The following is a 6665-nucleotide window of genomic DNA, read 5'->3' as shown; positions in this document are numbered from 1 at the left end:
AACTCATTCCTCCTTAATCCTTGGTATTCCAAAGATTCTTACTTGGGCTGTACACTGCTCCGGTGCTTTCAGTAGTACGGGCCCAATACTACTGTCCGCACCGTCTCAGAATACACCCCAAGTCCTCCTCTTCGGATCCCAACTTCCAAGTACTCAATCATGCACAGGCTATTCTCTAATAGATCCCTCGTAAGCCTCTCGCTACTACCTACTCACTCTCAAGCATCTCATAGCAGCTCACCACTTCCTAGGCTAAGGCATCACAAATCAGGCCACTCTAGTCCTAATAGGAATACTTAGCCTACTCTAGCATGTGAATACATCATATCAATATCAATAGCACATAACATGAGGGTATTTTGGGAAATCACCGTTCGGGCGCGGACTGATCGTACACACAACTCTACTGTGCGTTTCTTTTCAAAATCTTTTACTCTTATTGAAAATACTTCTCAAATCCTCAGTTTGAGTTCAAATACGCCCGAAGGTGTACTCGAATCCCTCAAACCAAGGCTCTGATACCAACATGTAACACCAAAAATTTCAAAATAATTTTTCGCAAAATATAAAAACATTTTTCATTTGATTTTCATAAAACATCAAGTTTAAATCTTCAGTTCACATCATACAAAATCCCAAGATCGTATCACATAAAAATCCCTTGTGTGTGTACAGATCAAGTCGGCGCCTTCCCACGGTCATCACTAGTACCTGAAACAAACAACACTAACATTGTAAGCACAAAGCTTAGTGAGTTCCCCAAAATACCACATAAACACATATTAGCCACTCGAGGCTATAACTCTATGGGTCCGTGCACCCAAACTCTGTGAACCCTCAGGTTCTAACTCTGGGAACCTTCCGGTTCCAGCTCTATAGACATGCACAACATAAATCACATAAACATCATGCAGTACAACACATAGCATACACATAACATACACATACTCTGACACATAACTCTGATTACCTACTCAAGGTACAGTATAGTGAGAAGACTCACCTTGTATATCTCGATGACCCGCGAATCCTGGAAATCACTCGTGCTCGATCCTCCGAGCTATAATCCTCCTATAACAACATACATCTCTAATTAACACTTTTACCACTAAGGTTGACTACCCCTATCAAGTCAACTCTGGTCAACTCTGGTCAACGGTCAATGGTCAACTTTGACCGGACTCGGCGAGTGCACTCGGGCGACTCGGCGAGTCTATACGTATTCACCAACTCTTCTAGGATTCTCTTTTGACACGTCGAGTACTCCCCTGACTCGACGAGTTCCACCTGGCATGAATCGCGGGTCCACCACGACTCAACTCGCCGAGTCTCAAGAACGACTCGGCGAGTCCCAGCTCGACTCAGTCCAACTGTCAACCCTCTCTAACTCTCCCTGACTCACTGAGTCGACCCTTAACTCGGCAAGACCACTCGCTGAGTGGTTAAGGACAATCTTCATGCTACTCGCCGAGTCTGTTCTTCAAACTCGGTGAGTCCATGCCATGCATCAACTCAAACTAGCTTCTGAGGTCAGATCCGCACCATCCACTCATAGATCTGGCCCTCTTAAGCTTATTCATCATGTAAAGTTCATATCATGGTTACCATACAACACTTACAAGGCTCTTTTTCGAGAAATGACCTCTAAAATGGCAACCCTAGCCTCCAACCCAAAAGGAAGGACATAAAGCATGACATTAGGGACTCTCTGGACCTACTAAGGTCCAGATCTAAGCACCATATCCCCATGGGACCTCTCACACTTCCAATACAAAGCAAATAAGGCATGAAGAAACCCTAGATTTGACCATATCAACAAAAATACGGAAATAAGCTCTAAATGATACCTCAAGAAGCCACCTCTGATGAAATGACAGAAGATCCAAGCTCCCCAACTCTTCTAGCTTGACCTTCCTCTACCTTTCTTGCGAAAAGACACAAATTTGGTGAACAATGGCCTCTTATCTCACTCACACGAATCCCTCAGCTGCTTTGGTGCTCTCAAGATCCAAGTAGCCGCAATGAAGGGCCACAAGGTCCTTTAAATATGGCTTAGGACCAGGAAATTAGGGTTTCATTAAACGGCGAAGACTCGCCGAGTCCATTCCTTGGACTCATCGAGTCCGAGCGCGAACCCGTGTCCTGAACCGCGATCCTACTCGGCGAGTTTGAGCTCCAACTCGCCGAGTCCCCTCACAAAACTCCAAAAATATAAGCATAAAAGATACCTGGAAATTTGGGCTGTTACAGCTCTTTAGCCATAATGATATTATTTTGAGTTAGGAGCCGGATCTGGAGTTGCTACTTCAGATCCAAGTGTGTTATGAGCTGGAGAAGCATAAAGTATCAGCCCTTGAGTCGATTTTGGAACCCCTAGGCCTTAAACCCTATATTATGGTGCTTTTTGCTTAGATCTCCCTCTTTACACGTAAAGTTTGCAACTTTACGTGGGGGATAGGCTTGGGAAGGGTTGATCTACAATTTGGAGTCCATGCATGACTCGAAAGTCCTCTGCATGTATGTAGATCTGAATGGACTCGGCGAGTCCTTCGAGTGGACTCGGCGAGTAGCTTGAAGATGAGGAGGAACTCGACGAGTGGGATGAACAGCTCATCGAGTCGGATGAAGATGGGCATGAACTCGGCGAGTTGGATGAACAACTCGGCGAGTTGGATGAAGATTGCCTTGTGCTCGGCGAGTCTGTTCTTAGACTCGGCGAGTCAGGTCGCGTAGTCCCAAATCCTTCGAGTTAAGACTCGAGTCCGCGAGTCGAGCAAGGACTCAGTGAGTTGGTCAGGACAGGATTCAGGAATCTGTAGACTCGACGAGTCAGGGGCTGACTCGGCGAGTCATGTCGCGATTGGAAGGACTTTGAGCATAGGGAATCGGCGAGTCAGTAAGTGGACTCGGCGAGTAGGGTTGACCCGGAAGGTTGACTTTGACCAAGACTTTGACTTTGGTAAGAGTTGACTTGGTTGACCTTTGAGGGTTAGTTAGACTAAGTGTTATGTTGATATTGGTAGCTCGGGGAGCTAGTGGAGCAGCAGTTCGGAGTCAGTGGTCAGGTAGCAGTCAAAGGGATTAGCAGCAGTAGTTCAGCAGTATCAGGTGAGTTTCCCTTTGTATGAATGGGTCTACGACCATAATGCCGTCCCATATAGTTATGAATAGAAGACCCGGGGGTTAGCCCTAGGCACAGGATGCTAATATGATATTCGGACGAGGTCCAATGATAGAGGGCGGGTGCCCAAGGAATGGTTTATGTGGTAGTTTATACTTGTTGTCTGTGTGATACTTGTATGTGCCTGGTAGGGAGGTGAGTGTGGGTGAGGTCCCGTATCTCACCAATAGCAGAGTGTGGATGGTGTTCCACATCTCAGTAGCAGCAGAGCAGGGGCGAGGCCCAAGTTAGGGAAGGAGTGAGGGTGGGCTGAGCCTATACCTCACTATCAGTAGGAGTATGGACGGGGTTCCATGACTCATCAGTAGCAGGACAAGGGCGGGGCTTAGAGATAAGCGAGGCCTTAGGACAAGATCCGTTAGTATGTGGTTAGATTATGTGATGTGATGTGATATGTTTATGTGCTATTATATGTTAGTGGGCGAGGCCCTGTGACAGTCGAGGCCTAAGTAAAACAGATCTGTATCCGAGCGGGGCTCGAAGCCAGGCGGGGCCTGGAGCGGCGGGGCCGTTGTAGCGAGCGAGGCCCAAGGTAGGGGACGAGGCCTAGGATAGCGGGTGTGGCCTAGTATGTGCAGTATGTGGTTATGCAAGGTATGTGGTAGGGTGGGGAACTCACTAAGCTTCATGCTTACGGTTTTCAGTTTTGTTTTCAGGTACTTCCGGTAGCGGAGGGAAGAGCTCGGGGTGATCGCATGGCACACACCATAGTTTATACAGCCTGGGAATGTTTACTCTGATAACGAATATGTATTTTGGAAACTAATACTTTGTTCATGTTTTGAAATGATGAATTTGCTTGACGTAATGTTTTATTAAAAGAAATTTTTAGTCTTCAATTTTGGGACGTTACAAGTTGGTATCAGAGCCTTAGTTTGAGGGATTCGGGCATACTCTCGGGTGTGCTTGAACTCAAACTGAGGGGTCGGATAAAAAGTTCCCAAAATGAAAAGACAGTTTTGGTAAAAAGATTTTTGAGAACGAAAAACAGTTTTAAAAAAGCAAAAAGAATTTGAAAAGAGAAAAAGGGGTGTGGTGCATGCAATCAGCCGAGCTCAAGTAAGTACCCCAAAATACCCATACAAGTTTATGTTATGATTATCAGTTGATAGAACAGCATGCTAGAATAGGACTAAGGATCTAGGGATGATGCCTTATGTGCCTGTTATTTGTGATTTTGAGTTGCATGATAGTGCTGATTAGACAGTAGTAGGATAGCCTGTTTAGGTTATGCCTGAGTTTATAAGTTTGTGATGCATGCTAGTTCATATTCTTGCTATGTGGATATGATTGCTTGAGTATGTTGTGGTTAGATTTTCCATTGTCTGAATGCTGCTTGCTTTGTGCATTGTGGGAATTTGAGTGATGGGAGTTAGCCATTAGGTGGATACGTCACGTCACATGTGATCAGGGTTGAATAATCTCAGAGTGTTGGGTTTGGCCCTATTGCGCAGCTCTTGTCTGAGTCCAACCGTTGTAGGGACGAGCCTTTTACTTGAAGGATTATATGAGCCTGGTCACATGTGATGGTATCCAAGTGATGGCTAATTGGCATCACAAGGAGACCTTCAGCCGTTGAGGACTGGTTGAGATTGAGTCAGAGGTTTCCCTAGGGTAAGCCTAGGATGAGATAGTGTTGGGAGCGGTACTAGTGGATACGGGACCTGGTGGAGTCAAAGCAATTCCTGAGGAAAGTACGGATAGATGTGGAAGGTAGTATGGGCCCATACTACTGAAAGCAGAGGATCCGTACTTGATTCGGGAAGGGCCAAGACAAGACCAGGGACCTAGTAGGGGGTGTGTTTGGTCTCGCAGCGGTGATGAGTTTTCTGATAGTGGTTGTGTTATATGTTTCAGCATTGTGACGTTGCGAGAGAGACCAGCGGGCAGATCAGGCGCCGGAGAGGGATCAGGCTCGGGTTCAGGGGCCAAGCAGGTCGAGGAGCAAATGAGGGAGTTGATATCCGCCGAGGTTACGCGCAGTATTTTGAGTCAGACTCCTGTGATCTTTGGCACGGTCAAGGAGGGTATATTGGAGATTTTGGATGAGAGGCTGGGAACCTTCCGTACTGAGACGATGGCTTTGATGGGAGCGCGTACCTTGACATTTCGGGAGTTCAGGGCTTGCGGGGCACCAGATTATCATAGGGCTAAAGACCCCATTGCTAATAGCAGATGGTTGGCTGATATTGCCAACGCTTTTCGTATGAGCAAGTGTCCCGAGGGGGACAAGGTTAGACTCGCCTCTTGTCTTCTGAAGGACAGAGCGAGGGATTGGTGGGAGGAGATTGGTCATGCTTTGGGGGATGATGCCGCGTTGGACGCAATGACTTGGAGCGATTTCTTGGCCAGGTTCAGGGCGGAGTTTTCGCCGATTATGGAGGTGCAGCAGCTGGCACGAGAGTTTCAGGATTTGACGTAGACTACTGAGACTGTGGCGGAGATCACCGCCAAGTTCAGGGAGAGGGCTCTTCTTGTACCGCAGTATGTCGCGGATGAGGAGATGAAGAAGGCTCGGTACCATGAGATGTTGAGGGATGACATCAGGGAGTTCGTGAGCAGATCCAGCTGTAAGACGCTAGAAGATATGATTTCTCGGGCTAGAGAAAGGGAAATTGATTTGGAGCAAATCCGAAAGTGGAAGCCGGATGAGGTTCAGGTAGCTACGGGTTCGGGAAAAAGACCCAAGGGATCGGATTCGAGACCGAGGGATCATCAGGACCGCAGTCGGTGCGGAAAGTGTGGCAGGGCGCACGGGGGTGCATGATGGAGTGGTAGCGGTGGTGAGTCTGGCTGTTTCAAGTGCGGTCGGATTGGTCATTTCAGCAGGGATTGTACTGCTACCGCCGCGCAGGGATCAAACTTGATATGTTTTCACTGCAACCAGCGGGGCCACAAGAAGGCCCAGTGTCCCAGTTTGTTTTCAGTAGGACGGGTGATAGCACCCGCCCCTGCAACTTTGAGGATCACGGATGGCCGTCTGGGCCGGGTAGAGGCACCTGCGGCAGGGAGCAGGGCTTTTCAGATGACGACTTTGGAGACGCGAGCAACGCCGAACGTTGCAGGTATGCAATTTCCCATTTTCAGTTCTTTTATTCGTGCATGATTTTATTGTTATGGTTCTGCATCATTATCAGTAAAAGTATTTTATTTTGAGTGGTTGATTGTGATCGAGTTATATGTCATCTGCATACCTTGGATATTTGTATGGTAGTTAGGGGGATGTGCTCTATTGAAAAAGGTTTTGAAGGATGCAGTAACTGTAGCATGCTTGGGAGAGATTTGGTACGTCTCGCTAAGTTCGGAGTGGTACAACGATTATGATGGATTGGCTAAATCCCTAGCTATGGCGGGCTTAGGTTCCTCAGTAGATGGGTTATGGGATGGTAGCAGAGATCGGGATCTCTTTTGAGTATTGAGCAGCAAGGGGTAAGCAGGATCGAAGTGGGGGAGAATCCTCCGGGTGTGCTCAGAGAGAAGCACG

The sequence above is a fragment of the Lactuca sativa genome, chromosome 1 (assembly GCF_002870075.4).
Source record: "Lactuca sativa cultivar Salinas chromosome 1, Lsat_Salinas_v11, whole genome shotgun sequence".
NCBI classification, from domain to species: domain Eukaryota; kingdom Viridiplantae; phylum Streptophyta; class Magnoliopsida; order Asterales; family Asteraceae; genus Lactuca; species Lactuca sativa.
This window is presented reverse-complemented; position numbering follows the sequence as displayed.